The sequence below is a fragment of the Ceratotherium simum genome, chromosome 38 (assembly GCF_057802395.1).
Source record: "Ceratotherium simum simum isolate JZ-2026a chromosome 38, ASM5780239v1, whole genome shotgun sequence".
In the NCBI taxonomy this organism is placed as follows: Eukaryota; Metazoa; Chordata; class Mammalia; order Perissodactyla; family Rhinocerotidae; genus Ceratotherium; species Ceratotherium simum.
Window position 1 is genome coordinate 6,381,516 of NC_141937.1, and position 19,146 is coordinate 6,400,661.

The following is a 19,146-nucleotide window of genomic DNA, read 5'->3' on the forward strand; positions in this document are numbered from 1 at the left end:
TGCAAGTTTAAACCCAATGTCACAGTCTGGCAGGGACTGTATGAAGATAATGACTTTAATTGTGACAAACCATAGCGCTTAATATGTGAAGAGCATTACAGACACCATATGAAAGATTTCACAAAAATTTTACTCCATGAGATGGTAATGATGGAATCATATCCACCCAGAAGATGGATAATCTGGTTATAAATGCCTGGTCTAGCTTTCCAAAACAAGATTTTATTATCTTGTAGCAAGGTAAAATCATGTGATCACCAGAAAAGATCTGTTGATCTTTTAAAGCCTTAGGAATACATGGTCTAACTTACAATCCTAGAATAATTTTAATGAGTAAAATGACAGTGTGAATGTCTAAGAAATAATTTTCCTGAATGCTATAAAAATTTTTATTGGTTCATTATTCCAGTTTAATGTGCTATCGTTCAAATTTTCAAAATTCACTGACTAAATTGCATATATGCTTCGAGGTCAGCAGGAAAGTTAGCTGTTGGCCCCAGACTGAAATAAATTTATGGTTCCTTATAAAATGTGAAGGATTCCTAAGATATCCTCAAAAGAAAACAAATGAAGTCAGACATAAAATTGAGGCTTATGTATAAGGAACAAATAAATCTCAACAAATGAAGGAAAATGTTAAAGTACTAACTACCATAGTTTTTAATGAGAAATTCTAAACATTAATCTATGTTGGGCAACCTACAACAGGGAAAGTGAATGTGAACATAAATGTATTTAATGGAAAAAATCATAAAGACTCTGTTTTCATAATCTAATTAACAATACTTCAATTGAGGTCATATAATAACTGTATAATTAATACCATATATAAATCAATGATAGATGTTTTCAGATTATGATAATGGTGCTCTACACAGTGATAGAGTTTACACATTAAAATAAGAAATAACAATGATTTTTTCTTTTATTCTGTGTATGATGGGCCTAAGAGAACAATCCTCATGCAATAGGCCGGCTTATACACAGTTTGTGAGATCTTTCGAATGTCTCAAAGATGACAAGGATGAACTTGTCATTGCCATTAACAACTTCACATGCAGCCAGGGGTAAGGCTGACATGTTGGGGTTTTGATCCTCTCTACTTCTTGACAGTTGGTGCAGCTAGTCCACTCTTAGGTATTTATCCAAGAGAGATAAACACACTTCCAGACAAGGACTTGCACACCAATGTTCATAGCAGCTGTTTTTAACAGCCATACATTGGAAACAACCCAAATGTCCACCAACAGTGAGTGGTTAAACCAACTGTGCTATATTCATACAAATGGAGTACTTCTAGTAATAAAAAGGAATGAAGTATCGATACATGCAATAGCATGGATGCATTTGAAAATAATTATGCTGACTGAAAAGGAAGCCAGGGGAAAAAATTGAGTATATTGTGTATAATTCTATTTATATAAATTCTAGAAAATGCAAACGCATCTATAGTGACAGAAAGCAGATCATTGGTTAACTAGAGATCGGGGAAGGAGAGACAGGGAGGAGTTACAAAGAGGCACGAGGAAACATGGATAAGTTCATTATTTTGATTGTTGTGGTGGCTTCACAGTTGTATACAAATGTCAAAACGTATTCAGTTCTATACTTTAATACATGTTGTTTATTGTTGGTACCTCAATTCAGCTCTTTTAAGAAAAGAAGTAATAGTACAAGCATATTATTTACAGATTTGAAATAACTATATTAAAATATTTAAAACGAGAAATAGTTAAAAGTGGTAGACCTGAAGGAACGTCACCTGGGGGAGTGGGAGCAGGTCTAGGATGCGGCTGATAAGCCATCCTCTACAACTTTGCATCAACACAGTGCATGTATCACATTGATACTTTAAGAAATAATTTTCAATTTGAAAAACCATTGACAATGGAAAAGATCTCTTTCCATTCTCTCTACATGGCTCTTCCACTATAAACTGAACATAAGTCTGAGTTTGCTTTCCAATATTTTAATAAATTTCGGCAGATTCACTCCAACCCTCTCTCCTTACCGACAAATGTCACTTATCATTATTTGTGGGTGACTGAACAGGGATAAAGGTGAGATCTGTGGTTACAAAACAGAGTAAAATCAACAAGTCGAACCAACTATTTCACAGAACAGTAGAAATTAATATGTAACTGAACTTGTCAACGTGAGCTTGGCAGTAGACCTAATTTTTTAGCCTGCTTAACATCTGTATTGCAGAATGCTCTCCACCCTTCCCAGAGGGTGATATTAGCCCGTGCTTCTCCTAACAGGAGTCTAACAGTTTTAACTATCTTTTTGGCTTCTCTGAGGCTCCTGCCTCCAGTTACTAGTCTTTTTTGGCTGATTCTTGATTTACTTTGGAACCATAGGTTTGGGTTTGTCTCTGCTGAATCTTAACTGTCTCCCAGGTCTCTCTCACCTGAAGTCCTACTCTGGCTGAGTCAATCTAGTTGATTCTGAGTTTGCCAGATAAAGCTCTGGATAAACCTGGTGTTTGTACTATGTAATTCACTGGAGGTATTTCAAACCATGTCCAATATACTCAATGCATTGGTGCTGATTCATGCCTTTGAGATCCTCCCAAGGATTTTTTTTTTTTTTTGTGAGGAGATCAGCCCTGTGCTAACATCTGCCAAGCCTCCTTTTTTTTTTTTTTTTTTGCTGAGGAAGATTGGCCCTGGGCTAACATCCATGACCATCTTCCTCCACTTTATGTGGGAAGCCACCACAGCATGGCCCGACAAGCAGCACGTTGGTGTGCACCCAGGTCCGAACCAGCGAACCCCGGGCCGCAAGAGCGGAACACACGCACCCAACCACCTGAGCCAGTGGGCCGGCCCCCCTCCCAAGGTTTTTGGTTCCTTTGGTTTTACAGGTCCTAATCTAAAATACCATTTCTGATTTTTATCGAAGTATCAAGAGTTAACAAGTTTCAAATCAATCAAATTAGCTTTTACTCATATAAACAGAAGGCCAAATGTGATCTAGAGAGGGGTCTTTTTATCTATAAGGAGGTTCTTCATCAATCAGTCACCTATATTTTTTTCTATGAATAATGAATACGGAAGAAATGTATAACAGGTGTAGATGGACATTCACAGTTGAATTACCTTCACAAAATAAGTTAGGATTAAACAATCAAGAAACTGGATAGATGGGGCTGGCCCAGTGGCACAACAGTTAGGTTCATGCGCTCTGCTTTGGTGGCCTGGGGTTCACAGGTTCGGATCCCAGGTGCAGACCTACACACCACTTGTCAAGTCATGCTGTGGCAGCATCCCATATAAAGTAGAGGAAGATGGGCACAGACGTTAGCCCAGCAAAAAAGAGGAGGACTAGCAACAGATGTTAGCTCAGGGCTACTCTTCCTCAAAAAAAAAAAAGAAAAAAAGAAAGAAAGAAAGAAACACAATTGAACATCTCCAATATCTAGAACACCATACAAAGTGTTGAGGGGCTCAGGGACAAAGAATTATAAGACGCTGGCCATTTATACTTCACACTTTATCTTATAAAAGCTATAGTTGATGAACTTTTTCTAAAATGTTTTCATTATTTACTCCTAAATTCAAATAATATTTTATGTTCATGCAAAAACATTTAACAGTGTGTCATTTTACTTAATTTTGAAATGAAGTTATAATTTTATCATGTAAAATAACTGTTCTTTAATACAAAGTCCAGGGCACAGAAGATTTGGTAAAGGATTCACTGTTCATCTCAGGGACTGTTTATTCTTAGCTATTTTAATTTAGAATAGACAATCTATGAAATATATTTCTCTGTGGATTCTCTTCTAAGTAAAAACCACAAAAGGAAGGTAGTTAGCCATGATCTATCTCGTACTCATTTCATCTGGCATTATATAATCATATTTTTTCTAGCCTTACTTTCTCTAGCCTATGCCACATCAATGACTTTGACTTGAATTGGTTCAGCAGGATAATTCTAAAATATAAATTATTTTTTATACAACATACTTATCTTTATAATATAATCAATTCACATGCTTTTTTCTAAACGACAGTAACTTTGGTAAATAAGCAAATTCATGGATAATGATATCTTAAATTTTTGTTTAGGCTATATTCTTTTTTTTTTTTTTATTTGTGAGGGAGATCAGCCCTGAGCTAACATCTGTGCTAATCCTCCTCCTTTTTGCCGAGGAAGACCGGCTCTGAGCTAACATCTATTGCCAATCCTCCTCCTTTTTTTTTTTTCTTCCCCAAAGCCCCAGTAGATAGTTGTATGTCATAGTTGCACATGCTTCTAGTTGCTGTATGTGGGACGCGGCCTCAGCATGGCCGGAGAAGCGGTGCATTGGTGCACGCCTGGGATCTGAACCCAGGCCGCCAGTAGCGGAGCGCACGCACTTAACCGCTAAGCCACCAGGCCGGCCTGTAGGCTATATTCTTATATGTATATGGAAAACTTAAAAAGTAAACCTCTCCCTGAACATAACACTTCTTCTCTACCACAGACTAACTGAGTAAATTTACACATGCTTTCGAGTTTCAATTCTTGGGTACCAAACATTAAATGTAAATGTCTCCTGCCTCACTTTCTAGGTCCTACAAAATCAGCGGTCACCCTATGTATTAAACTTCAGTGTGCTTCTCCCCAATACGAAGGTCACTGTCTCATCAATGATGTGTCTGCACAACCCCCTCAATGTGGCAGATGGATTTTTAAGTCAGTTCTTACTAAGGAAACAGAATCAAAAACAACAGATCTTCCTGAATCCTCTTTTTAAAATTTTATTTTAATGGCATTAAATAGGAAATATGCACATTGAAAATATAAATATATATTTTTCAGAAAATAAAATAATTGAAATACTATAGACAAGTTCTAGTATTCTAGGTCCCTCAAGTAAGTATGAGTAAGATTGCTACCTATCATCAGGTCATGTTCAGAACTCCTAAACTGAGGAATTTGACAGGTCCTCTGATAAAGTTAAAGAGAAGGAAAATAATACGTGTTAATGCAGTTTTCCACATTGTTTTCTGATTCTTGTTTGTAACTTGTTTTCTTTTGTATTTTTCTCCTTACTGATCAAATCACAATAGCCATGTACATTTAATAAGTGGATTTTTAGCAGTTAGTTGTTTTTTAAATCTTCAAACAGTTTAGATAACCTAGGAGAAATTACTGTTTTATGGACTATTAAATAGAGATAGAGGAAATAAATAGGAAGAAAACCAAAACTTATCTGCCTATTTCAGATTTGCTTAAGACAGATCCAATCCTTATCATTCATGAATTATATTATTAAATAGTAACAATTCTTTCATAGAGATAGTCTCTGTAATCTTCTGCATTAAGACAAGTTATCTGCAATTAACAATCCAAAATAACTCATAGACAAAAATGTCTTTTTCAAGTTTCCATAGAACCCTTCTGAAAAATGATCTAGACCAATAACTTTAATAAATTCCAAGCAGCTAAAATTGTAGAAACCGAATTACATAACCATCAAGCAACAAATCTATTAACAAAAAAAATCAATGAAAACATGATCATAAAGTCCCAACCACTGAGGAGAATAATCCCTCATAAATAACAACCATATAAAAGTAGAAAGCAAAAATACAATTATATATCTTTTTAAATAACACAAATAATAATCTCTATTAAAAATAAAGGTATTTAAAAAGAAATACATGAGATAAATATTCCAATTAAAAACTCCGTAAAACTTTTTAATAAGAAAGAAAATAATATGTAAGAGTAGAATTAAGAAAGTTGTTACCAAAATCAGAAGAATTAGTATATAAATTCCAGAGATAGTACATGAAGAGAGAAACAAAAAGAGCAAAACAAACCATAAGTTAAGTCTAATCAAGGGCTGGCCCCGTGGCTTAACAGTTAAGTGCGTGCACTCCGATGCTGGCGGCCGGGGTTCAGATCCCAGGTGCGCACCGATGCACTGCCTCTCAGACCATGGTGAGGCCGTGTCCTGCATACAGCAGCTAGAAGGATGTGCAACTATGACATACAACTATCTACTGGGGCTTTGGGGGAAAAATAAATTTAAAAAAAATGTTTAAAAAAAAGTCTAATCAAGAAAAATATTAATAAATTAGCAGTAAAAATACAATGCTAGATAGTACAATTTAAAATATAGTAACAATGTATGTATGATAAGACTCCAGTTTTACACAAAAAGCATGTAGTGATGCTTTTGGAGGATAATTCAAGAGTGATTAACTCTCGTGAAAGTGATTTGATTTTTTTCCTCTTTTAGATCTTTTCTTAAAACTCTACATAAGAATTTTTCCCTTTTATAATGAAAATAATTGTTCAAAAACACAATATTAAAAGAAAAACATATCAAAATCCAGTAAATTCTTTTCTGCAGAATGGAAGTGTAGTACACATATTTGAGTTTCTTCCTAAAGGAAAGTTTTACTTTTAGTTTATAGAAATATTATTTTGTTCTAGCAGCAAAGAACTCCAGGAAGATAGGCCCCTCCTCCAGTCCCAAAGGATGAGCCAAACTTAGCAACCTCATTTTCCACCTGTTATAGACAGAATATTTGTGTCCCTCAAAATTCACATGTTGAAGCCCTAACCGCCAAGGTAATGGTGTTTGGAGATGGGGCCTTTGGGAGGTGATTAGGGTTAGATTAGGTCCTGAGGGTGGGGCCTTTAGGATGGGATTAGCAGCTTTATAAAGAGAGCGAGAGAGTCTCTCTGCATGCAGGCATGGGGGAACAGAAGTGTGAGGACATGGCAAGAAGTCAGACCATCTGCAAGCCACGAAGGGAGCTCTCACAAAGAACCGAACTGGCCAGCGCCTTGATCTTGGACTTTCCAGCCTCCAGAACTCTCAGAAATAAATTTCCATTGTTTAAGCCACCCAGTCTGTGGTATTTTGTTATGCAGCCTGACTTCACTAAGATACCACTTTAGCATTAATACCTAGTTTTGGGTGATAAGCGATAAAGGGTTTATGATGGGTTACTGGGAAGGATTTTGCTCCCTGATAAATGAAAGAGATATCAATAATTTATACTTGTTTTTTAAACTAAACATACCGTGATTAAATCATGTATAAGAATGTAAGGATGACTTAACATTAGACTATCAGATGGTATTAACATTATATTAACATCAACAGACTGAAGGAGAAAAACCTCATGATCATCTCAATAGATGCAGAAAGTATCTTTGATAAAATTCAATACTACTCACAATTTTTTAAAAATGCTTAGCAAATTAAGAATAGATTGCTGTTGTCCCCAAATTATCCTGTACACTTAATATAATTCTAATTAAAATCCCAAAAGGGATTTTCATGAAACTTGACAGTTTCTTAAGATCCCTATAAGATGGTAAGAGACCAAGAATGTCAAAGAAGATGAAAACAAATTTGGAGAACTCACCTTACCAAATATCAAGATTTATAAAGCTACAACAATTAAGACAGTCTGATGCTGGCTCAGAGATAGATAATCAGACTAATAAGACAGAATAGAGAGTCCTCAGTTACTATTCATAAATGGTACTGGATGGGTGGCTTTCTATATGGAATAGATCAAATTAAAGCCTTACCTCTCATCTTAAAAAATGAATTAGTGACTGAATAATTAATAATCTATATGTGAACAGTATAAGAACAACACATATGCAAGAAAACTTAAGATATCAGGATCAAAAAATATTTCTGAAACTAGGCATAAAATACACAAACCATAATGGAAGAATTTGATAAATATAAATACTTAAAATTAAATTTAAAATTTCTGTGCATCAAAGAAAATGCAAAAAAAAATTATAAAGTAACAGATTAGGAGAAAATACGTGGAGTCCATATCCAGAATATATCCATATTCAGAGTATATAAAGAACATCTATACATCAATAAGAAAAGGACAGATATTCTAATAGGAAAAATGGGCAAATTCTAGGATAGGCACACTACAGAGGAAGAAACCCATATGATTAACTATGAAAGAAAATATATTACTAGTTATCAGACAAATGCAAAATTAAAACAAGATACCATTTCTTACCCTTCTAATTGGCATGATATTTAGTCTGATATCACCAAATGATGATTAGGAGAATTTTCATTAGCTGTTGGTAACAGTATAAATATGTATATACTACTTTGGAAAGAAACTTGACAAACTCTATTACAGTTGAAGCTACACCTCATTACTCATCAATTCCACATCTGGTGAACTTTGGCATATGTGCACAGGAAATCTTACAGAAGGATGTTGTGATCCTGCAATGTAGAAACCTAATAGTTCCTCAGTGAGAGAACGAATTAAACAAACTGGCTTATTCATGCAATTGAATATGATATAGCAGGTAAACACATTTCCTACAAGTATTTCTGCTATAACAGGACATGCGTTCCTGGAAAACCAACTGTTCTGCAAAATGGTGTACTAGAAATAACAAGGTATGTGAGAAAAATAATGTTTAAGAAGCCCATAAAAATCTATGCAACTTTGTAACCAGAGCACTTAGTAATCATTCAAATAAAAAAGTATGAGCACAGTTAAAAATATCAAATTCCTAACCCTTGGAAATGAAATGCCAGAGTAAATATAGTGCTGTACCTTTAAAGAACATAATGAAAGGAGGTGTTGTAAGGATGTAGAAAGATGGAGATGGCCTTGCATTGAGTGCTTCTAAGGGCAAGTGGACAAATAGAACGAGGAGGAATGGCTACCGTCTGCATTACTTTGTATTATTCCATTGTCATGTCGCCTTCAGCTGTGTTAGTATACTTTTCATTCAGCTACTCTTACTTGGTGGCACAAAATATTAACAACATGGGAAAAATTACGTATGAACCTCCTACTTATATTGATATCATTCCACTATTTATGAGTTGAATATGAGCTAAACATGATTACAAGAACATGCACTGTAACAGAATAACCCAGGTGAAAAGGCAACCTGAAAAGCTATTTCTAAATTTTAATTATATATTTATACATACGCTTGTTACAAAATTCTGGATGCATATATATATATATGCACTACATATATTTGGGAATGACATACATAAACTTTAGGATCTTGGTTACCTCTGGGGATGGAAGGATGGAGGGACGGAAAAGGAATAGGGCTGCAGATGATTCTAGATGAACACATACCTATTGTACTATTTTCAAAACTTATTTGTATATTTACATTTTTCAAAATGTCGGAAAACATGATTAAAATAAAACATATGAGGGCGGCCCTGTGGCTTAGCAGTTAAGTGCTCGCGCTCCACTACTGGCGGCCTGGGTTCCGATCCCGGGGGCGCACTGATGCACTGCTTCTCCGGCCATGCTGAGGCCACCTCCCACATACAGCAACTAGAAGGATGTGCAACTATGACATACAACTATCTACTGGGGCTTTGGGGAAACAAAAGAGGAGGATTGGCAATAGATGTTAGCTCAGAGCCGGTCTTCCTCAGCAAAAAGAGGATGATTAGCATGGATGTTAGCTCAGGGCTGAATCTTCCTCACAAAAAATATAATAATAATAATAAAACATATGAGATTCAATGGGAACATATTAGATTTAAAGGAGTTGGATATAAAATAAATATAAATATACTTATTAGGAAGACATCTGCCTATAAACATGAAGGGATAAAATATATTATGACAAGCAAAGACACTATTAAAACATGACAGTTTTTTCCAAGTGGTTCATATGGTCATTGCAATTTCAAAGGGATGTTTCAGTTTTGCATATTATGAAAAGGTCATCTGGAAGATTAAACTGGTAAAATGTTAACATTTATGGATATGAATTAACAGGAGAGTTTAGCCTCCCCAGTTTATAAACATACTACAGAGTTATAATTAAAATTGTGTTAAATTGGTCAAAAATTCCTCTCAAATATCTCCAAGTATTATGTATAACTATAATATAAAAAAAGAATAACACAAATCAGCAGGAAATAGAACATGTCTTTGGAAAAATTGAATAGCTATCTGCAAAACAGTTTTTTGAGATCTTTCCATAATACTATGTCCCAAATGTTCTGAACCTCTATTAAAGACTAATTAAATCAACTCCAGAAAAATAAGAACAATGAAATCAGAATCTGGGATGATGGGACCCAGTATTTTTTAAGCTCCTCAGGTGATTCCAATTTGCAACCTGAGACCCACAGCCTTAGATGTTTCCAACCAATTCCTAATATGTATCATGAACCGGTTTCAGAGGTGCTGAGGTATTGATCCCCTCAACATGCAGCAGGTGGGGAGGCGGATGGTAGGCAGGGCCCCAGGTGTTCAGAAGCCCCGGGCCTAGTGCCTCAGGCCGCAAGGAGGGAGGGGAGCAGGCAGAGTAAAGCACTGCAGGAGGCGGTAGAAATCATACCTTCACTGGAGTCTCCAGATTCTTAAGATCTCTGACTCAGTAATTCTACTTCAGAAATTGTATTTCAAAGTGGTACTTTAAAATACAGAAAACAAAATTCATGTAAAAATATTCATTTTGACATTATGTATAATAGCAAAAAGCTGAAATCAACCTGGGTGAATGACTAGGTAAATGAGGGCCTATTCGGAGGATAGAATTTTATGAAGTCTTTTAAATGCTTATGAGGAGTTTGTAATGACATGTAAAATACTAGCATGTTAGAAGGAATCCAGAAAATTTCATATAGGGTATTATAATTACATACAATACAAATGAAATATGCAAGCTATACAAATGTATATATATGAACATATATATATATATTCCTCATAAAGTACATATATACTTTGCTTATATATATCCTATAAAATATATACAATTTAAAGAATTTTAAACATGTATATAATGAATAGAATTTATGACATTATTTTTGGCAAAGAAAGCAGAAATAAAGATTGAAAACTGAAAGAGCAGGAAGCCTGGTCTGTCTTGTCTCTGAACCTTTGCCCACTGTCCCTAACTCTTCTCCTTGGTCCCCCTCATCTTTTATATCTCACCAAACAAGATTCCCTCTGGGAACCCTTCCCAGACCTAGACTCTTTCAGGTCATTCGGCTCTGTGCTTTCTCATAGCATCACATATATTTCCTCTCTTACACTTTATAAAACAGCAGCCTTCTTGCTCCCGTCATAAAATGAATTGAGAACAATCAGAGCTAAAAAATATACCATCAACACTCTCCTGTAGGTATTGTGAATTCTGTTCTTGGATCAAACCACCCAAAGCCTACATCCATGTACAATGTCAATTTAATCTCATGCAAAATCCAGTTCCTCAAGATACATTTTAATATCACCTACTTGATGCTTAATGAAATCTTTTATGGATGAAATTTGCTACTGTATTTCTTGTAAGAAATAAAAACGTAGATATGGTGTGTTGTATGTATTTAAAATGCTACACGATCAATATCTCTGAGAACTCAGTGAAGAGAAAGCTTGAATTCCCTATAGCTATTGATAGGCTACTTCTTTCGTGATAATGATAAGTATATAGGTAATGTTCCCCTTTCAGCAACAGATGCCAAGAAGCTAGAATCAAATCTGAACATTCATCCATATACTGACCCTTACGAATGGCAAAACTGATTCTCCTTTTCTTTAGCATAGGCTTTCTACTTTAATTACATTTTATTTCATTGTTTCACTATTGTTTGTTCTATTTTGTTTCCAATCACTCCAGCTTATTTTCAAAGCCTTGTGTCTTAATGTATGTGTATTTCATTGTGAGACTATTAAAACTGGTTCAGGAACACATTATAAATAAATACATAAATAAAAAGTTTGAGATAACTATTTTTTCCCACAAAGTGTATATTTTAAAAAAAGAAGGATGAAAGATGAAAGTCACCATTAAGAGAATGGAAAGAACACTCAAAGAGTGGGAAACAGTATTTGCAATACATATATTTTACAAATGCCTGATATCATTTAGAATAGAATATGAAAAATAAAAAGTACTACAAATAAATCAGCCTAATCAAGCCAAGAGAAAAACAGGCAAAAGTCTTGAAAAGACACTTCACAAAAGAAGATAACCAAATGGCCAATAAATATATTAAAAAGTTCTCAACTTCATTAGTCACAATAAAAATGAATATTAAATCCACGAGATAACATTACACACCCACTAAAATACCTAAAACGCAAAACAAAGAAAATAGCAATTATTGGTGAGACTATAGAGCAAATGGTACTCTCATACAGAGCTGGCAGGAGTTTAAATTTGAAAAATCAAATGGGAAAATGGTTTGATATAGTTACTAAAGCAAACATACGCATACTCTAGGATGCAGCGAATCCCACGTATATATCCCTGACATTCATACGTATATTCTCCAAAAAAAAGTACTAGAATTTTCCTAGTAGTGCTATTTGTAACAGTCTTAACCTAGAAGTCACACAAATACTCATCAACAGAGGAACGGATGAATAAATTATGTTAACGTTTCCACAGGAAAATACTATACAGGAATAAGTATGAAGATCTACGATCATATGCAGTGTGGGAGATCAAGATTTGGCCACCCTGAAATTTATCTCTTTACCTTGATTGTTTTCTCTGAGGGACATTTGACCTCCCCCACTAACTGCCTAAAGAATTTGACATGGTGGCTCCTTCCTGGAACAGATCTTCTATCATGATGGCTATAAAGATAACGTAGGATAGAGGTTACAATAGCAAAGGCACCAAGCCTCTTTTATCAAAAAACTCTGTCTCTCCCTGACCACATTATCTATATATGACCCCAAAAAGAATTGTCCTCCTGCCCTCTGAAGTCCCAGGCCACTACCCACCCCCAACACGCTCCTCCCCTTTAGCTGCAATACTTAAGCAAGCAGCTTAGACAGAGGGACGAGTTGCTCATTTCTGAGTTTCTCCCATGTATACATGTTATTAAACTTGGTATTATTTTCTCCTGCTAGCCTGTCTTGTTGATTATTTGGCCAGCCATAAGAACCTTAAGGGAAAGGGCAGAGGGAGATTCTCCCTCTTCCCCTACAGCAGTAATTTGGGTGAATCTCACAAATACAATAGTGATCCCGGAAGCCAGATGCAAAACAACTGCATACTTTATGATCCCATGAATATAAGCACAAATCTGTTGACAGAAGTCAGGATAAGATTACCCTGGAAAGGGCTCTGTGGTGTTGGTACTGCTTCCTGATCTGGGTGTCAGCTACCCCAGTGTGTGGTTTAATATTCGTCAGGTGATACATTTACGATATGTGCATTTTCTGTTTGCATATTATGTATCAACCAAAGTCTTAAAAAAGATGATCAAGAGAGGACTGGTCTGAGTCAGAAAAATCTGGAAATATAGGTTCCATTCCTTGCTCTGCCATTTAATAAGTCCCAAACCACAACAACGAAACATTAAATTGTCTGAGATTTATATGCTAAATGAAAAAAAAAAATAGTCTGCCCTGCCTCCTCATAGAATTGCTTGGAAAGCCAAATGGAATAGAGATGACTAGCCCTATCGTATATTGAAGCATGCATGAAGCTACTGTAATTAATATACACACAGCACTGATAGATCATTTATATCCAATAGGAAGATATTTTATATAATTTAGTTTAACTATATGTAAAAGGTAACGTAACAACCTTCTGGCCATTTGGAAAAAAAAAAAATCAAAATGTCTACCTCACTTCTTAAACCAAAATGAATTAAAGTGAAGCAAAGCTTTAAAATAAAATGTTGAAATTATAAGAGGATTAGGGAAAAAAAGGTCAAAATTTTTCCCATAATCTGAGATAGGAAAAAGCTTTTCTAAGCCAAACCACTTTAACATTTTACAATGAGCATGTATAACTTTTATAACAAATGAATTAAAATATGGCATAAAACTTTTGTCAATTATTCTCATTTCTATATATCGTATGTTTGTAACACCATTTGCATTTTCTTGAAGCTGCTAATTCAAAGATGATTGTCTAATTATGGTATAAAACATGGTCATTCATTAATTCATTTGACAAAAGAAAAATAGCACCCACTACGTGCCAGTAACTTTTCTAGAGCTAGAGATGCAGGAGTGAGTGAAAGAGTAATAATTCCCTGCCCTCAAGGAGCTTACTTTGTAGTGGAAGAAGACATAGGATAAACTAAGCTAATATTAGAGAGTGATAAGTATCTACAGAAATAAACAACATGGGGAAAGAAGAGGGGCGTGCTGGAGCAGGGATCGAGGGGGTTATTAAGAGGTCAAATTTTAAATAGTCAGGGAAGGCCTCACTAAAACGTCAGTTTTTGAAGAAAAATTTGAAGGCTCAAGAGATGGTGATATGTAGGGGGAAATGCATTTCAGGCAGAGGGAAAAGGAAGGGCAAATGGGTATATTCAAGGAACTTCGAGGAAACTGTTGTGGATGGAACAGAATGTGGGAAGATAAAGTACTAAAAGATATGCATAAAGAAGAAATGGCAGTTGGATTACATAGGGCCTTGTAGGAGTGGAAGAACTTCAGCTTTTACTCTAAGATGAGCAGCCACCTGAGGGTTTGAGGTGAGCAATGTCATGATCTGGCTGAGTTTTAAAGGGATCTTCTGGGCTCCTAACTTAGAGGAGGGTGGTTAAAAGAAATCCAAACTAGAGACAGATAACAATTATAGCAACAAGAAAGTGGGAGATGATGAGATAAGAAAAAAGGATAGAATTGCTTTCTGTCCTCCATCAAATATTTATTGAGTGCACTATTAGGTGCTGGTTAGGATGAAAAAACCAGTTAGACACAGATTCTGCCCTCACAGGGAATTTACATGAGGAGATAAACCACGAGCATAAATAACTGGGATACACAGTAGAAAACAATGAACAGGTTGTTGGTTGTCAACCATCTTGGTTGACAAAGAGGGAGAATTAGGGAAGCCACCTTGAAGCAGCTGGCTTTTCAGCTGGCCAAAAAAGTATAAGCTCCGTGAGGCATGCGTTCTGCCTCTTCCAGACTGCTCGATTCCCAGCACCTAAAACAGTGCTTGGCATAGTGATCAGTAGATATTTGCTACCTAATGACGGAAGGAATTTGTGTGGGCTGGGAAGGACATGCAGGGAGAAGGGCATTGGTGCAAAGGAAACAACGTAAGCAAAATCACACTAATGAAGCGTTGCAGTTTAATTTGGCAGAAGCGAATGAGAACAGTGGGAGATTGAATTAAAACCACAGAATGGGGTTAGATCACAGAGGCCTTGCCGGTCCTGGGAGGTACCATGATTTTTTTCTATAAGAACTGAAGAACTCCAAAAGCTTTCAGCAGCGATAAGAGGAGAACTTGGTACCGGAAAGGTGAGTGTAACGGTACTAATAGCTGATTGAGGCAATCAACCAATTGGTGGATGGAGGCTAGAGACCAGTTTGGATATGTTGTAAAAACCTGGACAAATGGTGATGAGGGCCTCCATCAGGTTATTGTCACTTGGTCCTTTCATCAGTAGTATTTCCACTGTACGAGAGTAGGTATTTGTAGGCGTTACCATAGATGTGTATTTATTTGTACTGTAATTATTTTATTTGTCTATCTCCTTTTCTTCACTAGCAATATTTAGCACTGGTGGTGGACACTTCTAATCATCCCCCAGCTTCCCTTTATTACAGTAATAAAACACTTCAAGTTTTAGCTGGACACAGAGCTACCAGTCAGAGACTACATTTCCCAGCCTCTCCTCCAACTAGATGTGGCCATAGACTGTGTTGGTGATGGATTTGAGCACAAGTGAGGAGTGCAACTTCTGGCATGTGCCCTTCTAAGGAAGCTGCTTGCTCTCCATTTTTTCCTGCCTTTTCTTGCAGGTTGCTCCTTGCCCATTTTTCTCTCCTCCTGCATGAAGTAGGAGCTGGAGACTATGCTCTTTTGGAACTACACAACTTGCTTAGCCCTTTTCCTGATGAAACAGGTACGAAGGTCTGGAGTTGTTCCAAGGGTCAATCTTTCAAAGGCTTTTGCAAAAAGGGAAAATATAGGCCTGTGACTAAATTCTAGCCAGTGGGATGCGAGTGAAAGTGGGTGCTGTGTTTTGGGTCACGCCCACAAAAGGAAGCCCTCTGCTTCCTCTTTCCTCCTTCCTGAGGATAGGGATCTGACCCTGGTGGTGGTGAGCTCACCTTGACCCACGGCATCATCCTACAGGATACAAAGCAAGAATATACAAGGCTCCTATGTCTCTGGATCTATCTCATGGGGAAGCAGTGCCCAACCTTCTGGATAACCTACAAACCTGGACTTGTATATATGAAAGAAACAACTTCCATCTTAGTTAAGCTATTGTTATTTGGTCTCTGTTAAAGCAGCCAAGTCAATATTTTAATATATGGTTCATAAACATTAACCATTACCACAATGTGTGGAATGAAGATATGATTCGTAAGTATAAGAGTTTCTATATAAGTAAAGAAATATTACAGTATTATTTCTCCCATTCCCATAAACTTTGAGCTTAAAAAAATCTATAGTCTACTGAAAAGGAAAGCTATAATATAAAGCTTCAGTTGAAGTCAACTTCTCTATCATCATAACCTTTGGTCCATATTCAAACTTGCTTTATGATAAGGTAGATTAGCACAGAAAGCATCTACTGTCTATTGAGATGAAGTCAATACAACACTGGGCTACAGGTTTCTGGTTATGGGCTCTATCATGCCACAAACAAGGCCTTTAAAGGGAAAAGGAACTATGAACTCTTCAAATTCTGTATCTCCTATCATTCTTTTCTGTCAAACATTATAACAATAAAAATTTGAATATTATTCTCTGATTGCAGAACTTGTGTCATTGCTTGTTTCCACTACAGAAGGCAACAACAATTTCAAGGAAGTAAAGGAACTACTTACTACTGAAGAACAGCATATGCTATTGGAATTTAAATAACCAGCCATTTACATTTATCATTATTTTGTAATTAATTTTGCATTGTCACATATAGATTATGACTGTTTAAATAAAGATTTCTGCTTGCATAGCCCATCTGATCAAATCTGTTTATGATCGAGTTTGTACCCTTATATGACTACAGCACTCTTAAAGAAACATTGGGAATCTCCATAGAACTCCTTAGGGTATGGTTCTATATGTCTTTCGTGGAGGAGCACCAGAATGGTGACATTTAATTAGCAAGTATTGGAAAGAAGGAACTGAAGGCAAGTCCCAATAATAGAAAAATGGTTTAGGGCTTCGCTTTTGAAACAAGAGGTTGTAATTAAGACAAGCTAGAGATTGGCATATTATTTTCTAACAGAAATAAACCTTAAGAAAGAGGGGTATTTTGACTTTATAACGCCGAAAGGTTTATACGGTTGAAGACAGAAACAGTGAAATGTAAATACTGGGTATGAAAATGAAAGGTTTTATTTCCTGTACCACTGAAGTTAGTTTGCATAAACAGTACTGTTTATCTCTCTTTTGTCAATACTTTAGTGTTGTTGTTGGCGGTGGTTTTCCTTGGAGTATTAAGGGCAAGAACTCTATTTTGCTGATCCCAAACCCCAAAGTTGTGATTAGCAAGTTCTTAGTTTAGATTAAAAAAAAAAAAAGGTGTTGTTGATTGAATGAATGAGGGGACGAGTAATGTTTGTCTCTAACAATTATGATTTCCACTAAATGAAGTGAAAGAATGACATCTTATTTTGAGGATCCCAGTGGAGACATAGATATTACACTACAGGATTTTCCTTAAAAATATGGCAATAAGAAGATAATTTATCTCAAATAAGTTGTTTAAAAAGAAGGCTGCTTCATAATCAATGGTTTTTTGAGTCCTGTAAGCATATTTGTTACACTCGGCAATACGGAAATACTTGATTTTCCAGAATTATGATTTTAAGTATAAGGCTATGTTTTAAAAAAAATAAACATGATTATGAACATGAGTTTAAAAAAAAAGAGGAAGAATCTGACCAATTTTTTTACGTCTTTGAAAAAATATAACATTGAAAAAATCACTAAAATTATAATCATAAACTCTGTTTAGAAGAAAAGCAAATAATTAGCTTTAAGGTTATGATACATTGTATTGCTGATAAATGAGTCATCTTGGCTCTCATCACCACCTATTCACGTGAAATACAGGGAGAAAGACTGCAGTTACAACAAGCAGAACTTTTACTCTATTTCCAAAAATTTTAACTACTGTAAATCAACTGACACATTCCAACAACCAGAATATCATTTTGTGTAGCAACATGGGAATCTGGCCTAGTGGTCTAGAAGTAATATGTTTCATTCATGTGTTTTAAGGATGTGGTTTAGAAAGAAGGTATTAGGTTTACAACATTTACGTAAAACAAATAACGTGACACTGGAAAGCAACATTATTCATTTAACATAATGAGTTGCTATACAATAAGTCAGATCCTCCCAGAGTGTAAATTACACAAATTTGAAAGCTGTATTTATTATTTAATACCTCATTCCCAGACAGGTGCTTACTCCGTGGTAAAACTTGGTTTAGCATACCAAATTTAAAGCTGTTTTTTTTCCTATACCTATCGTGCATGTAGCTAAACTATTTGTGTGCAATTTAAACCTTTTTCCCCCAACGGTATTGATAATATTTTCTTTTTACTACCACAAAAAATAGAAATGAAATACGAATTGTAGTAACAGAGATACTTGAAGTGAAGCTTGGCTTGTTTAAAATTAGCAGTTTAAAAGGTCTATCTGGAAATAGACTTCATATTCAGGTGTCTTTCAGTACTCTAACATGCTGTTTTCTTTTTGTGAGAAACAGTGCCCTTAGAGTAAATGCTAGGATATTCTAAAATTTCCTAGGCTAAATTAATGAGATTTCCTATTGTAGATTATTTAATATTTATGTTTCCAGCTGTACATCAGCACATGTAAAATTTTACAAGAGAATTTAGGATTTCTAAGAACTCACTTTCAATGAGGCTTTTTGCTGACTGGGCTAGTTTAGGAATCAAGCAAAGTGGATCTTTCTTCTTTGTGTAAATAGTTTAAGAGTGATGTGCGGTGGTCTAGAAACCATGAGTTATTAGGAAGGTGCTTATAAATGGGTATAGTACATCACTTGTCCAAGATCCTTTCTAACAACCTATCCTGGACCTCCACACTCTGTTGGGCACCATCTGCTACTGGCTGAATAATTGCCATTTTTGGCAAAGACCACCCAGGACATGGGCTCCGAATCCATCCTAGGGCCAGCCAGCCTCTACAATCTGATTCGGAGCGAGTGCATTCAGTTTAGAA

At 35.8% G+C, this 19,146-nt stretch overlaps 1 protein-coding gene across 2 annotated transcripts in view; it reads right to left on the reverse strand.

Annotated features, from left to right (window-relative positions):
• Positions 1 to 19,146, reverse strand: part of PACRG (parkin coregulated) — a 481,211-nt gene that overhangs the window by 461,876 nt on the left and 189 nt on the right. The window lies entirely within an intron of this gene.